Here is a 17152-nt window from a genome sequence, read left to right as displayed (position 1 = left end):
TGCACTCCAGCCTGGTGACAGAGCAAGACTCTGTCTCAAAAAAATAAATAAAAAACACACCCCGGGTGGAGAATTAAAATGCTAATGAGATGTGTGTACTAGCATGTACAGCAGTAGCACATGCACACCGAGGGTACCCCGCAACATGCTTAACAGCAATGCCCATTCGCACCCTTTTATGAATAATCATGTAAATTTCCCATATAGGGAAGCATCTCACTGCCAGACAACTCTGTCTCACTTCTGAGCAGCCCGCTCTGGCCCAGCCGTCCCAGTATACCTTCGCTTTGCAATAAACTTCTTTACCTACTTTTGCTTTGTACTTGCTCTCAAATTCTTTTGTGCAGCAGTCAAGAACCTGAATCGGCCCAATGACACCATAAGTTGGCAACTGCAGCAGGACCTGGGTAAACTGAGTCAAGAGGTAAGAATGATTTCACCATCTCATGGCTATAGGTCTAATCTTCTTCCTTTCTTTATATCCTCCTTTTGGCCACCTGAGAATTCCCTTCAGCTAAGACTGTCATGCTCCATCCAACTGGTTTCCAGTTCACCTGTGGGTGACTCATGGAGATGGGAAAGTTAGACTCTCCCCAAGTAGCGTGTGGCTGTCTTAGTCCAGCCTGACAGCTGGCACATATGAAAGTGACAGGGAACAAGCCCGGGCTGCATAATGCCAGGTGACCTTTCAATCCGTCTTCTGCTGCTGATGATAACCATTACTTTTGTTCTTTAATCCCTTATGGGTGGGGTGATGAATTTTATTCCTTAATCTCCCAATTGGTTTCTTGGGTGAATCCTGTCAAAAGTCTTGTCTGTCAGGAACACATTAGATTGTATGAACATTTTTATCGTGACCAAGTAAAAGATCTCAAAATTAGGGATCTCAGCCTTTTTGTATCCCTAATCAGACAACTTTGTCAATGTTTTAAAGCAAAAATCAGGCAAATAGAAAATGGGCCTTTCTTTTCTTTCTTTCTTTTTTTTTGAGACAGAATTTCGCTCTTGTTGCCCAGGCTGGAGTGCAATGGTGCGATCTCGACTCACTGCAACCTCCGCCTCCTGGGTTCAAGTGATTCTCCCACCTCAGCCTCCCGAGTAGCTGGGATCACAGGCATGTGCCACCATGCCTGGCTAATTTTGTATTTTTAGTAGAGACGGGATTTCTCCATGTTGGTCAGGCTGGTCTCAAACTCCTGACCTCAGGTGATCTGCCCAACTTGACCTCCCAAAGTGTTGGGATTACAGGGATGAGCCACGCACCTGGCCGAAAACGGGCCTTTCAATCAATTAATTCTCCCCCAACCCTAGTAGGCTTGGCTATTTTCCAGATCCTTAAGTTGCTCTTTTTTCCCCTGCTTCATTTTCCCTTCATACAGTTGCTCTTTAAGAGAGGAAAATGGGATGTAGAGAGATCATGGTACCATAGAAATGTCAGCTCTAGGGCTGCCCACCCAAGTCCTGAGCCTTTAATAAGAGAACATCAGACGTACAGAAAAGGCCAGAAGAGTCTAAGCCCAGGAAAAGACTCCCTCAGCTAAATGAGGAAAAGAAATTTATCTGCCTCATTCCACATTGGTCACTCACCAATAACTGTAAAGACAGGGACTAGAAGTGGTACCTCTCCTTGTGGGAAAACTGGTAAAACCACTTTCGGGAAGACTGGCCATCAAGGTACGCTTGACACCAGGGACAGCGGGGCCTGGGAAGCCCAAGCGAAAGTAAGGGGACGCCCAAGCTAAATTTTGTCTCTTCAGGCTTACAGCCTTCTTCATTTTTTTTTTTTTTGACATTAGGCTACTAATCAAGATGGGTAACTGATATGGTTTGGGTCTGTGTCCCCACCCAAATCTCATGTTGAATTGCTATTGCCAATGTTGGGGGAGGGACCTGGTGGGAGGTGATTGGATCATGGGGGCTATTTCCTCCTTGCTATTCTTATGATAGTGAGTTTTCACGAGATCTGATGGTTTAAAAGTGTGTGGCACTTCCCCCTTCACTCTCTTTCTCTCTCTCCTATCACCATGTGAAGATGTACTTGCTTCTCCTTTACCTTCTGCCATGATTGTAAGTTCCTGAGGCCTCCCCAGCCATGCCTCCTGTACAGCCTGTGGAACTGTGAGTCAATTAAACCTCTTTTCTTTATAAATTACCCAGTCTCAGGTAGTTCTTTATAGCGGTATGAGAGCGGACTAATGCGGTAACCAACCCCTGCTCACTGTCCCCTCAGGTGCGTTCTCCAAAATTGGTCTTATTTTAAACTGAATGGACTAGAAAAAAAGAGACTTCTCTTCTTTTGTAGTACGGCAGGGCCTAAAACAATAGCATTTTATTTATTTATTTATTTATTTATTTTTTGAGACTGACCCTCGCTCTGTCGCCCAGGCTGGAGTGCAGTGGCGCAATCTCTGCTCACTGCAAGCTCCACTTCCCGGGTTCACGCCATTCTCTTGCTTCAGCCTCCCGAATAGCTGGGACTACAGGCGCCTGCCACACGCCCGGCTCATTTTTTGTATTTTTAGTAGAGACGGGGTTTCACCGTGTTAGCCAGGATGGTCTCGATCTCCTGACCTCGTGATCCGCCCGCCTCGGCCTCCCAAAGTGCTGGGATTACCGGCGTGAGCCACCACGCCCGGACCAACAATACCATTTTATAATTAAACCTTTTTATAAAAGGAAAGGAAGGTCAGACATTCCCCAAGGGCCCAGGGCAACCTGACATTATTCCTCCCTCTAACCAAACGGTTTTATATTAAGACAAGTCTCTGCCAGACGCAGTGGCTCATGCCTGTAATCACTTTGGGACTTTGGGAGGCCAAAGCGGGAGGCTGTCTTGAGCTCAGGAGACCAGCCTGGGCACCATAGTGAGGCCTTATCTCTATTAAAAAAAAAAAAAATTAAAACCCACAAGTGTCTTAGAGACCAGTGACAAATATGTTATGCTCATGTTGTTCAGAAGGGTTCAAGGGAATCTGATGTAATTCATGACACTGTATTAGGAAGTATGCCTCCCACTAACAGCTCTCCTTCTTCAAATCTAGTCCAAGGATCATTCCTCAAACCTCTAGAGCCTCTACTCCTTCTAGTGGTCCTTCCTCACCAGACTTGCAGTCTTCTACTGCACCTCCTCCATATCAACCTGTTCACCTAGCACTCCCAGAAGGGCCCAGTCGCGCTAGGACACCCACTCAAACCAGAAAACAGGCTACTCCCTTGTAGGGAATTAACTAACAAAGAGGCAGGGACCATTTGAGTTCACATTCTTTTCTCAATGTCAGACTTAGCCCAAAGACTAAGCAGTTACCAGTTGATGTCATGCATTGCAGGGGACACCAAAGGGGGAACTCTACAACAATTAAAAAAAAAAATGATAATTTAGCAAATGCAACTGCTAAACAGGCTGCATCCCTTCCATTTGTAGCAGGGGCTCCCATCCCAGAAACTATGGCTCCTGAGCTAGTGTCTGCAGACACACAAACTGAAAGGGAGTGGGCAACTGAACGGGGATAATACCAAGACCCTAATGATGGTGGACCCAAAATTCAAAATTTTTTTTTTTGAGATGGAGTCTTGCTCTGTTGCCCAGGCTGGAATGCAGTGGCGCGATCTCGGCTCACCGTAAGCTCCGCCTCCCGGGTTCACACCATTCTCCTGCCTCAGCCTCCCGAGTAGCTGGGAATACAGGTGCCCACCACCACACCTGGCTAATTTTTTTGAACTTTTAGTAGAGACGGGGTTTCACCATGTTAGCCAGGATGGTCTCGATCTCGTGACCTCGTAATCTGCCCACCTCAGCCTCCCAAAGTGCTGGGATTACAGGCATGAGCCACCGTGCCCAGCCCTGAAATTCAAAAATTTTAATACCTCAAGGTCATCAATGCAAATTAATCAAAGGGGGTTACAGACACCTAGGAAGGGGCTCTCTAACGCTTTGGTCACATGAACCCTTAAGGGAATAGGCTTAGCTACTACTGCAAAAGCAGACACTAGAGTGAGACCACTTTACTCTATCAATAACCCAGAAAGGAAAATAAGGCCACTTCCATTACTGTTGCCAGTACAGAGGAGAGGAAGGTACCCAGGGGAAGACAGGCAGTTAGACTTTCCCTAAGTTCCACCAGTACAAAGATTTAAGCACTTACTGGTCTCTACAGATACTTTCATGGGATGGAGTGAAGCCTACTCCACCAAAACAGAAAAGGCACAAGTGCCTCTTAAAAGAAATCATTCCCCGATTTGAGCTACCTACGTCACTCTGAAGTGACAACGGCCCCTCCTTTGTTTCCAAAATAACCCAGCAAGCGCTACCACTCTAGGAGTAAGTGATCATTTACATGCTTCCTGGAGACCTCCATCCTCAGGAAAGCTAGAAAAAGCTAATCGTAAAGAAAACTCTGGCGAAGCTCTGGCAAGAGACTTCTGAGTCCTTATTAAAGTGATTGCCTCTAGCGTTCCTCCAAGAGTGGCTCCCAAGACCAATTTCCAACCCAGCCCCTTTGAACTATTATATGGTCCTTTTGAGTCTTCACAGGAGTGCCTTGTAAAGGCATTAGGAAAATATACCAATGTAGACGCTGTCTCTGAGGCAGGTCAGATTCTTCTGGGGACTCATTTTGTTAGTCAATCTGCTCCAGATATTAAGAGAAGGTTACAAAAACTGGCTGTAAGTCTCCAGGCACCAATGAATGAGCTACTTAATGTAGCCTTTGAAGTCTTCTATAACGAGACAGTAGAAGAGGCTAAAAAGTGAAAGAGGGAAGAGGCAAGAGACATAAGCCAGGCCTCCGATTACTGGCCCTCGCTATCAGAGAGAACAAGCCAGTCCAGACCAAGCCCCAGTCTGGGGACACCTGCTACACTTAAAACCAGGACACTGGCCCCAAAACTGCCAGACCAAGGGTCAAAATGCCCAAAAGTCTGCTCCACCTAGACCATATCCACAATGCAGAGATGCCAGTCACCAGAAGCAGGACTGCCCCCAACTCCGGAGGGAGACAGGGGCTTCCAATTCCTTGATGGCCCTGACTAAAGACTGAGGAGACCCAAGGCTAACACTGGCTGTCATTCAGTCCCCAGTACCACAGAGGAATCCAGTGACCCTGGACGTGGCAGGTATAGCTAATTTTCTATTACATACAGGGACCAGCCTGTCAGTCCTCACATTTTGCCTTTGACCCTAGTAGGCCAAACACTGCACTGCCACAGGAATTGATGAAAAACCCAGACCAGATACTTTACCCAACTTTTTTACCTTTTTTTTGAGACGGAGTCTCACTCTGTTGCCCAGGCTGGAGTGCAGTGGCGCCATCTGGGCTCACTGCAAGCTCCGCCTCCCGGGTTCACCCCATTCTCCTGCCTCAGCCTCCCGAGTAGCTGGGACTACAAGTGCCCGCCATCACACCTGGCTAATTTTTTGTATTTTTAGTAGAGACGGGGTTTCATCGTGTTGGCCAAGATGGTCTTGATCTCCTGATCCCGTGATCCGCCCGCCTTGGCTTCCCAAAGTGCTGGGATTACAGGCGTAAGCCACCGTGCTCAGCCACCCAACCTTTAATTTGCAGACTCGAGGACGTGAATGCCTAACTCCCTTGTTGCTACCCTCGTTGGGGGCTTCTTTAAAACCAAGAAACCAACTGAACCCCTTCTCATAGGAGCACTCTCAAAAGCCCAGCTGACCACCATAACACACCATAGTCCAGAGAATCCAAGACATTGCCAGCTGGGTGCATCTCTCTAGGATAAAAACTGTTTCCCTTACATTTCCACAGGACTCTTCATCAACAACTAAAGATTAAAAATCCTTTTGTAAGCCTATAGAAGACCTAACATTCATTTTCAAGAAAAGATACCAACACCCCAAATAAAGAGATTAATATTACTTTAACATAAGGTAGTCCTATCTCAGGTCTCCTATTTGTAGGAGCTCTTTTTGTTCTTCTGCTTGCTGAATAATGATGTGATGCTTCATTCTGCTACCTTTCATGGGACCTACAATAGCCATCTTATTACTACTGACTTTTGGTCCATGCTTGTTTAAGCTCCTTTAAAGTCTGTGTCTTCTAGGTTAAACAATTCCTAGATTGATAAGTTATGCAAGGATTTCAACTTATCACAGTGGAGGATATGACCCCTATCACTTTAAATCAGGCAAGAAGAGACTTTCGGGCCCTGGTCCTGTCTCAGCACGAAGCAGCTCCAGAAAAAATGACCCAGCCCTCCACATTTCATAAGAACATGGACCCAAAGTCTCTGAGGGGGAAATTGAGGTCGGTTAGATACGATGGTCATAGCCTTCTTTAAAGGGGAATGAACTTGCCAGATTGATGGAGAGAACAAACCGCCCACTGGTGCATAAACTGCATCAGGCTCCTGGTTAGAACATCCTGCAGCAAAGAGGATAAACAGCAGAAGGGAAAATCCCCAAATTCACACAAGTGCAGAAACCCATGATTAGAGTGTCCTTGGAATGACCTATGCTCATTTTAATGCTAAAACACACACCCCTGGGTGAGGAATTAAAATGCTAATGAGACATGTGATGTGGTGTACTAGCATGCACATGTATATCTGGGAGACCCCGTAACATGCTTAACAGTAATGCCCATTCCCGCTCCTTTATGAATAATTATGTAAATCTCCCACAAAGAGAAGCTCCTCACTGCCAAACAGACACAGCTATCTCGTGTGTGTGTGTGTGTGTGTGTGTGTGTGTGTGTGTTAGAGATGGGGGCTTGCTCTTTCGCCAGGCTGGAGTACAGTGGCCCGATCTCGGCTCACTGTAACCTCTGCCTACGCCTCCCAGGCTCAAGTGATCCTCTCACCTCAGCCTCTCAAGTAGTTGGGGCTACAGGCACTGCACCACTACGCCCGGCTTTTTTTTTTTTTTTTTTTGAGATGGCGTCTTGCTCTGCTGCCCAGGCTGGAGTGCAGTGGCGCGATCTCGGCTCATTGCAACCTCCACCTCACTGGTTCAAGCAATTCCCCTGCCTCAGCATCCCGCGCAACTAGGATTACAGGCGCGCGCCAGCCACCACGCCCGGTTAATTTTTTCTGTATTTTCAGTAGAGACAGGGCTTCACCATGTTGGCCAGACTGGTCTGGAACTCCTGACCTCAGGCAATTCGCCCGCCTCGGCCTCCCAAAGTGCTGGGATTACAGGCGTGAGCCACCGCGCCCGGCCCAAGCCAGGCTAATTTTTGTATTTTTAGTAGAGACGGAGTTTCGCCATGTCGCCCAGGTAGTTCTCTCACTCCTGGGCTCAAGCAATTGTCCCGTCTCAGCCTCCCAAAGTGCTGGGATTATAGGCATGAGGCACCGCGCCAGGCCACTGTCTCACTCTCTTGGTAAATGCAAGCTACAAATGCGCGTGACCCAGGCCTGCCTGGGGGCAAGAGCTTCCACCAGCCAACTCCCAAGCACGTGGATGCGCACGTGGAGGGCGGGCAGGAAGAGGGTGCGCACGTGGAAGGCTAACAGGAAGAGGGTGCGCACGTGGCCGGAGAGCTCCCCAGCTGGCGGCGGCGGCGGTTGTGCGCCGGCCGCTTGGCTTGGAGCTGGAATTCAATCCCCAGAACTGGATCTTTAGGTGCAACGTTGGCGGCCCTGGATCTAGGGACGCAACTCTTGGGGTCCTCCCACTGCGCCGCCTGGGGAGCCTGCTCCTGCTTCCTTTCCCGGCTAGCTGGCCCCGTCCTCTGAGGCCGTGCGAATTCCCGCCACCTTCCCTCGCCCCCGGAGCCCTGCCCTCCCCGCCTTCTGTGGCCAAGGCTTCCAGGTGCGGGCCTCGCTCCACAACTCAGGAGGCAGGACCAGCGGCTCCCTTTTACAGGTAAGGAAACTGAGGCCGAGGAACCGCAGGGGCCCCTGGTTAGCGCTCAGAGAGCACTCGACTTCCCTGGGACTCCTGGCTGGTCCAGGCCCTGCAGGTCAGCCCCGGTGCGGCCGCCGGGCTACTCTGGCGCTTTTCAGGTTCCTGCGACCCCGCGTGGTTGGGTTCTGACGTGAGCCGGGCCCTCCTTTCCCCAGGCCACTGCGCGGCCGGCCTTGGTGGGGTGGAACCTTAGATTGATTTGAGAACTGGTTTATGTTTTGGTTGATGTGGCATGTTTTGTTTTGATTTTTAATGTTCCCCAGGGTGCAAAGGGTAGCTGGTGTTTTCTTTCCAGAAAGGCTTTCTATTCCCAGCCCCTGCCCGGTTTGATGGATGTGGAGTTTATGATGCTGGAGACCGTTTTACTTTTCTTTGTGGGTAGAACGCATCTCCTTTCATCTTTCAAATTGTGAGCTCAGTCCTTGCTGACTGGAGCCGCTGCCCTCGCCAGCATTCCCAGGCTATTAAATATTTGTTTAAAAGGATGGATATAAAACATGATGTTAGGAATAAGGCGTCTTGAAAAAGCACTATTCGCAAAAACAGCACCATTGTAATATTCTGAAATTATCTTGGCTCTTTTGACATCAGGGCCCAAAGCACTTGGGATTCCGTAATTATTTGGCCTCATGCTACACTTTAAGACAGATTATTTTATTTTTCTTGTAGTCAGGAAAGTAAAAGAACAAAAAACTGAGATGACATGTTGAAATCTCACTGCGAGGACGCGAGGGAGGATGAGGGAGGCAGGGAGGGCGGCTGAACGCTAAAGGCTGGGGCTGGGGTTTGCAGGATTCGGGGTGACAGGAGCCCAGGCAGAGGGATGTGCTGGGCAGAGGGGGCGCCATCCATGGGCTGCATTGTAGAGTGAGCATGGCCAAGCCAAGGAGCTGAACAAGACGACTTCAGTCCTGAACCTGGAAAGAATGTGAGATGCAGGAGAAACAGGTCCTGGCTGGCGGGTATTGGGCCCCAGGAGGGAAAGAGAGAACAAAGTTAAGTTTGGATGCTAACGCTATCTCCTGTTTGACTGGGGAGCCTTCATATCCCCTCCCACGCTGTCAGGACACGTACTGTAGGCACTGGAGCAGGTCACACCAACTAGAATGATCGGTTTCCATCCATTCCGGGATGCATTTTTGTTCACATTTTAACAGCTCTGAAGTTGGGCTGGGTCCCACAGTTTGTGTCTTTCTTTGTGTCATCATTCACTTGGCAGCTTTTTGTCGGTCTTAGTGGCACAGAAAGTCACAGTGCCTTAAACCCAGCAGCATCTTAGCTGTGATGAAGGAGTCAGCCATGGCCTGAGTCCAGTAACTGCAGGATCCAGAGTTGGAGACGCAGGCAGAGAGGATGGTCCACCTCAGCCTGCACCCTTTTGTTGTTTATGTCTTTGTCTTTGAAAGTGCTTGTTTCAAGGCATGTGAGGGAGGGGATTGGCAAAAGCAAAAGCCTGGAAACAACAGATAGACAAATGAAAAATGTGTTACTTTGTGGTTGGGAGAGGGAAGAAACAGCTGGTAGCTGCATCTCTCTTCCAGGTAAAATTGGAATGCTGTATAACCACTGGTAGATAGCACCTTTGAGTGAAAGGCATTTTGCAGCAGCTGGAGTCAGCTGCCCACTGAGCAGGCAGCCCTGGCCCAAGAGCCTCATGAGCAGCCAGCCAGTCTGAATATGCTGATTGGGCCAGTGAGCCCCAGGCTTCATCATCTGCTTGAGTCTTGGTGAGCCCTGGGTCTGTCCCATGACAGAAACCTCCTGCTGCTGTAAGCTCCTCTAGGGGAGAGACTGCATCTTCCTCATCCTTGAGGTCCCAATGCTCAGCATACTGCCTGACACATAGAAGATGCTAAATTGGGGTTTGTTGAGCGGGAACTGTTTTGAACAGGTTGGGCAAATTGTCTTCCTCGTGGTGGAGTGAAAGTTTTCATGTACCACTTTGGCAGGGCACGGTGGCTCACACCTGTAATCCCAGCACTTTGGGAGGCTGAGGAGGGTGGATCATGAGGTCGGGAGATCGAGACCAGCCTGGCCAACATGGTGAAATCCCATCACTACTAAAAATTAGCTGGGTGTGGTGGCACCTACCTGTAATCTCAGCTTCTCAGGAGGCTGAGGCAGGAGAATCGCCTGAACCCGGGAGGCAAAGGTTGCAGTGAACCGAGATTGTGCCATTACACTCCAGCCTGGGCAATAAGCGAAACTGTCTTGGAAAAAAAATTCATAGCAGATTTATTCATAATGCCTTGAAACAAGAAATAACTCAAATGCTCATCAACAGCGGAATGGATAAATAAGTAGTAGTTATTCATATGATGAAATATTATATAGTAATAAAGATTACTGAACTGCATGAACTACTGCTACAGGCATGTAGCATGCAACAACATACGTGTAGCAGTAGTTCATGGATGAATTTCACGTGCATAATGTTGAACAAAACATATGCAGAAGTGCACAAAATTGATGATTTGGCTGGATGCAGTGGCTCACGCCTGTAATCCCAGCGCTTTGTTAGCCGAGGCAACCAGATCACCTGAGCCCAGGAGTTTGAGACCAGCCTGGGCAACACAATGAAACTGTTTCTACAGAAAAATATAAAAATTAGCTGGGCATGGTGGCACATACCTGTAGTCCTAGCTACTCAGGAGGCTGAAGCAGGAGGATTGTTTGACCCCAGGAGGTTGAGGCTGCAGTGAGCTGTGATCACACCACCCGAGTCTGGGCAACAGAGCGAGACTATGTCTCAAAAAAATATGATTTTATGTATGTGAAGTTCAAGAACAGGCAAAATAATTGATGGTGATAGAGGCAGAGTAGTGTAACCTTTAGGGTTATTGACTGGAGGAGGTACTTCTAGAATGTAAGAAATATTCAGTATGTTGATCTGGTAATAGTTACCATATGTATGTATATGCGTATATATACGCACACACAGACACATTTATACTAAATGTACATATATGTACATAAAAGCCAATCATGCTGAACACTTAAGATTTGTGCATTTAGAGCCAGTCATGGTGGCTCATGGAATCCCAGCACTTTGGGAGGCTGAGGCAGGAGGATTGTTTGACCCCAAGAGTTCAAGGCCGACCTGGGCAAGGTAGCAAGAACCCTGTCTCTACAAAAATATTTTAAAATTAGCCAAGCATGGTGGTGTGTGCCTGTAGTCCTAGCTACTCGGGAGGCTGAGGCAGGCGAATTGCTTCGGCTCAAGAGTTGAAGGTGGCAGGAAGCTATGATGATGACAGTACACTCCAGTCTATGTGACAGAGAGAGACTATATCTCTAAAATAAAATAAATTAGACTGGGTGCAGTGGCTCACGCCTGTAATCCCAGCACTTTGGGAAGCCAAGGCAGGAGTATTGCTTGAGCCCAGGAGTTCAAGACCATCCTGGGCAACATAGCAAGAACCCTGTCTCTACAAAAAAAAAAAAGTAAAATTAGCTGGGCATGGTGGTGTGAACCTGTAGTCCTAGCTACTCAGGAGGCTGAGGCAGGAGGGTTGCTTGGGCCCAGGAGTTCAAGATTGCAAAGAGCTGTGATCATGACACTACACTCCAGTCTACATGACAGAGACAGACTCTGTCTCTAACAAAAATAAATAAATAAATTAGGCCGGGTGCGGTGGCTCATGCCTGTAATCCCAGCACTTTGGGAGACTGAGGCGGGTGGATTGCTTGAGCTCAGGAGTTCGAGACCAGCCTGGGTAATATAGTGAAACCCCATCTCTACAAAAAATACAAAAATTAACAGGGCATGGTGGTGCACGCCTGTGATCCCAGCTACTTGGGAAGCTGAGGTGGGAGGATGACTTGACGCTGGGAGGCAGAAGTTGCAGAGCCAAGATTGCACCATTATACTCCAGCCTGGGTGACACAGCCAGACCCTGTCTCTAAAATAAAATAATTATATATAAAGTATGTACATATACTATAGGAATATATATATTTATGTACTGTAAGTTATACATCAATTAAAAAGTGAAGAATGTATCTTGTGTGGATTATGGATCCAAATGTGAAATACAAAATAATAAAAATTCTCAAAGCTGGCATATGAGAATATGTTCATGACTTTGGAATAAAGGAAGATTTTTTCTTTTTTTTGAGACAGGGTCTTACTCTGTCACCCAGGCTAGAGTGCAGTAGTGCGATCACAGCTCACTGCAACCTTGACCTCCTGGACTCAGGTGATCCTCCCACTCAGCCTCCCAAGTAGCTGGTACTGCAGGTGCACACCACCATGCCCAGCTAATTTTTGCATTTTTTTGTAGAGACAGGGTTTCACTGTGTTGCCTGGGCTCTTGGACTCAAGCGATCTGCCTTTCTCAGCCTCCCAAAGTGCTGGGATTACAGGTGTGAGCCCCTGTGCCCAGCCTAGAGGACAGTTTCTTTCTTTTTTTTTTTTTGAGACGGAGTCTCACTCTGTCACCCAGGCTGTAGTGCAGTGGCGCCATCTCGGCTCACTGCAAGCTCCGCCTCCCGGGTTCACGCCATTCTCCTGCCTCAGCCTCCCGAGTAGCTGGGACTACAGGCGTCCACCACCACGCCTGGCTAATTTTTAGTAGAGATGGGGTTTCACATGTTAGCCAGGGTGACCTCGATCTCCTGACCTTGTGATCTGCCTGCCTCGGCCTCCCAAAGAGGACAGTTTCTTAAACAGGATGCAGAAGGCACCAACTGTAGAAGAAAATGTTGATAAATTGGGCTACATTAAAGTTAAGGACTTTTCTTTATCAAAATATACCATTAATAGAGTGAAATGATCCTTTGTGGTTCATAAGCGTGATGATCGAGTGTTCATGTGCATGTGTGAGATGTGCCACCCTGAGACCTTGTTACAAAGTCAACTTATTACCCATCTGAGATTACCAAAAAAAAAAAAGAGAGTGAGCTGGGCGCAGTGGTGGCTCATGCCTGTAATCCTAGCACCTTGGGAGGCTGAGGTGGGTGGATCCCTTGAGGCCAGGAGTTCGAGACTAGCCCAGACAACATGGTGAAACCCCATCTCTACTAAAAATACAAAAATTAGCTGGGCATGGTGGTGGGTGCCTGTAATCCCAGCTACTTGGGAGGCAGAGGCAGGAGAATCACTTGGACCCGGGAGGTTGCAGTGAGCTGAGATCGCACCACTGCACTACCACCTGGGTGACAGAGTAAGACTCCGTCTCAAAGAAAAAAAATAAATACAATGAAAGAGAAGCCATTCAGTGGAATAAAATATTTACAGCGCATATAACTGATCGAGGGCTAATTTCAAGACTGTGTAAAGAATACTTCACAGATCTAAAATGGGCAATAGACTTGAATGGGCACTTTACAAAAGATGTCTGTATGTACCCACAAACATTTAAAATGTAAAAATTGAAAAAAAAAGATATCTAGGTCAGGACACCATATGAAAAGGTGCTCAACTTCATTAGAACCAGGGAAACGCAAATTTAAAAAATGCAAGGAGGCTGGCTCGGTTGCTCATGCCTGTAGTTCCAGCACTTTTGGAGGCCAGGGTGGGAGGATCACTTGAACCCAGAAGGTTGAGACCAACCTGGGCAACATAGAAAGACCTCCACCTCTACAAAAAATAAAAAATTGCTGGGCACTATGGCATGAATCTGTAGTTGTAGCTACACGAGAGGCTAAGTTAAGGCAGGAGGATTGTTTGAGGCCAAGAGTTCTAGACTGCAGTGAGCTATGATCACACCACTGCACTCCAGCCTGGGTGACAGAGCAAGACCCCATCTCCAAAAATCTTTTTAAAATTAAATTTTAAATTACATAAGGAGACCGGACACAGTGGCTCATGCCTGTAATCCCAGCACTTTGGGAGGTTGAGGTGGGAGGATCACTTGAGCTCAGGAGTTCTAAACCAGCCTGGGCAACATGGTGAAACCCTGTCTCTACTAAAAATACAAAAATTAGCTGGGCGTGGTGGTGCATGCCTGTAATCCTAGCTACTTGGGAAGCTGAGGCATGAGAATTGCTTAAAACGGGGAGGCGGAGATTGCAGTGAGCCAAGATTGCACCACTGCACTCCAGCCTGGGTGACAGAGAGACTCTGTCTCAAAAAAAAAAACAAAAAATCCCCACAAGGAGACACCATTACACACTGACTAGAATGGCAAACGTTTAAGATACCAGCAATCTGAAGTGTTAACAAGGATGGAACAGGAGAATTCTGACATGTGGCTAGTAGGAGGATAAAACTTTAAAACTGTTTAGCCCTATCTACTATAATGGACATACCTATTCCCTGTGACCCATCAATTTGACATGTAGGTACATTCTCAACAGAAATGTATGTGACTCAGTGCAATTCCAACTCACGTCGGTCAGAATGGCTGTTATTCAAAAGTCAAAAAATAGCAAATGTTGGTGAGGATGCAGAGAAAAGGGAACACTTATACACAGTTGGTGGGAATGTAAATTAGTCAAACCTTTATGTGAAACAGTATGGAGATTTCTCAAAGAACTAAAAATAGGACTACCATTCAACCCACCAATCCCACTACTGGGTATCTTCCCGAAGGAAGAGAAATTGTCATATCAAAACGACACTTTCACTCATATGTTTATCACAGCACTAGTCACAATAGCGAAGTTATGGAGTCAACCTAAGTGTCCATCAACAGATGATTGGATAAAGAAAATGTGATATAGGATGGGTGCAGTGGCTCACGCCTGTAATTCTAGCACTTTGGAAGGCCAAGGCGGGCAGATTACGTGAGGTCAGGAGTTTGAGACCAGCTTGGCCTACATGATGAAACCCCATCTCTACTAATAAAGTACAAAAATTGAGGTTGCAGTGAGTCAAGATCATACCACTGCACTCCAGCCTGGATGACAGAGCGAGACTCTGTCTCAGAAAAAAAAAAAAAATGCCTGGGTGCGGTGGCTCATGCCTGTAATCCCAGCACTTTGGGAGGCCAAGGCGGGCGGATCACGAGGTCAGGAGATGGAGACCATACTGGCCAACATGGTGAAACCCCATCTCTACTAAAATACAAAAAATTAGCCAGGCATGGTGGTGCGTGTCTGTAGTCCCAGCTACTCGGGAGGCTGAGACAGGGGAATCGCTTGAACCTGGGAGGTGGAAGTTGCAGTGAGCTGAGATCACACCACTGCGCTCCAGCCTGGCAACAGAGCAAGACTCCGTTTCAAAAAAAAAAAAAAAAAAAAAAAGTGATACATACACCATAGAATACTATGCAGCCATAAAAAAGAACGAAATTGGCCAGGCGCAGTGGCTCACGCCTGTAATCTCAGCACTTCGAGAGGCCGAGGCGGGCGGATCACGAGGTCAGGATGGTGACATCACGAGGTCAGGATGGCTAACATGGTGAAACCCCGTCTCTACTAAAAATACAAAAAAATTAGCCGGGTGTGGTGGCGGGCGCCTGTAGTCCCAGCTACTCGGGAGGCTGAGGCAGGAGAATGGCGTGAACCCGGGAGGCAGAGCTTGCAGTGAGCTGAGATCGCGCCACTGCACTCCAGCCTGCATGACAGAGCGAGACTCCGTCTCAAAAAAAAAAAAAAAAAAACAGAAATCATATCTCTTGCAGCAACAAGGATGGAGCTAGAGGCCCATATCCTACATGAAATAACTCAGAAACAGAAAGTCAAATACCAAATATTCTCAGTTACAAGTGGAACTAAACACTGGGTATACTTGGATATACAGAAGGAAGCCACAGACACTGGGGACTCCAAAAGTGGGGAGGTTGAAAGCGGGGTGAGGATTGAAAAATTACCTGTTGAGTATAATGTTCACTATTCAGGTGATGGGCACACTAAAAGCCGAAACCTCACCAGTATGCAGTATATTCATGTAACAAACATGCACATGTACCCTCTGAATCTATTTTTAAAAAAATGTGTGTGTGATTTTGTATATGTAAAAGGCAAGGGAGATGATTTCATAGAAGCATTCAAACATTTGGTATGGAGCGTGTCAATGTACAGTAGCGCCAAACACCTAATTTTCTGAGAATCCATTCAGTTGTCAGGCCATGGGCTGAGTGCTAGGATGCTGAGTTGAGACGACTTCCATGCACTAAGGTGAGGAAAGAAGAGAACTGAGTCATCAGTGTGGAGAAGACGCATGTGAGGATGAAGAGGAATAGTTGAGAAGTTGTGTCATTTTTTTTCCGTTAGCAATGACACGTTTTCTCCTCTGATGGGCTTGAAAGTGCTCCCTCTTGCCAGTCGCCCCCCCCCCCCCCCGCCCAGCGATGAACTGCTGAACTTGCAGAAACCCTTGCAGAGTGCCCTGGGCTTCGTGATCTTGAGAAGCAGCCAAAACTGGAACAGCAAAAAACCGTCAACACTGGAGTAGGACAAAGGCCGGTATTATGCGTCCTAAACTTAGTGGGCTCTTACATTGTTAGGATGACACAGAAAGCACTTGTGCTCAGAAAAGACACTGATCTAAAAAGGAGGAAATATCCTTCCCTCCTTCCCCCTCCCCCATTGCGTGCAGCATTTGCTGTGTGGAATTGTTCTTGGTGCATCAGCAGTTTCTGCTGCTTCTCCTGTTTTATTCTTACCATCCCTGTGGACTTTGCAACACTAAAACGTTTGCTTGGTTTAGTTGGTAGAGTTTTCTTGTCTTTGGCAAATGTTCCAGACTCATCTGAGATCTCTAAGTAAAAGTTTGTTTAAACAGCAATTTTAATTCTTGACCCTCCCCGCCAAAAAAAAAAATTCCCAAAAGGCACTATCATTCACATCGAGTTTTTCTTTTTGTTACTGTTTTTCTTTTTTTTTTTTGAGACAGAGTCTCGCTCTGTTGCCCAGGCCGGAGTGCAGTGACGTGATCTCGGCTCACTGCAACCTCCACCTCCCAGGTTCAAGGAATTATCCTACCTCAGCCTGCCGAGTAGCTGGGATTACAGGCTCATGCTACCACGCCCGGCTAATTTTTGTATTTTCTTTACTTTTTTTGGTTGTTGTTGTTTGAGACAGACTCTTGCTCTGTCACCTAGGCTGGAGTGCAGTGGTGTGATCTTGGCTTACTGCAACCTCTGCCTCCCGGGTTCAAGTGATTCTCCTGCTTCAGCCTCCTGAGTAGCTGGGACTACAGGTGCCTGCCACCACGCCCGGCTAATTTTTGTATTTTTAGTAGAGACAGGGTTTCCCCATGTTGGCCAGTCTGGTCTCGAACTCCTGACTTCAGGTGATCCACTCACCTTGGCCTCCCAAAGTGCTGGGATTACAGGTGTGAACCACTGTGCCCAGCCCACATCGAGTTTCTCTGGAAGGTTTTATGTGTTTATT

At 47.3% G+C, this 17152-nt stretch overlaps 1 protein-coding gene and 1 non-coding gene across 5 annotated transcripts in view; both read left to right on the top strand.

Annotated features, from left to right (window-relative positions):
• Window positions 1-7481: 7481 nt before the first annotated feature.
• FAM178B (family with sequence similarity 178 member B) overlaps window positions 7482-17152 on the top strand; it is a 106189-nt gene continuing 96518 nt past the window's right edge. For all 4 annotated transcript variants that reach the window (XM_054475916.1, XM_054475915.1, XM_054475914.1 and 1 more), the window contains exon 1: window positions 7482-7828. The gene's annotated coding sequence lies outside the window, so the exon portion shown is untranslated. The remainder of the gene's footprint in view (window positions 7829-17152) is intronic.
• On the top strand, window positions 12645-12747 carry LOC129030992 (small nucleolar RNA U13). The gene has a single exon (XR_008500881.1). It is a non-coding gene; the product is annotated as a small nucleolar RNA U13 (small nucleolar RNA).

This window comes from Pongo pygmaeus, chromosome 12 (assembly GCF_028885625.2).
Source record: "Pongo pygmaeus isolate AG05252 chromosome 12, NHGRI_mPonPyg2-v2.0_pri, whole genome shotgun sequence".
Taxonomy (NCBI): Eukaryota; Metazoa; Chordata; class Mammalia; order Primates; family Hominidae; genus Pongo; species Pongo pygmaeus.
Note: the sequence above shows the minus strand (reverse complement) of the source record. Positions and strands in the feature narration are given on the sequence as shown.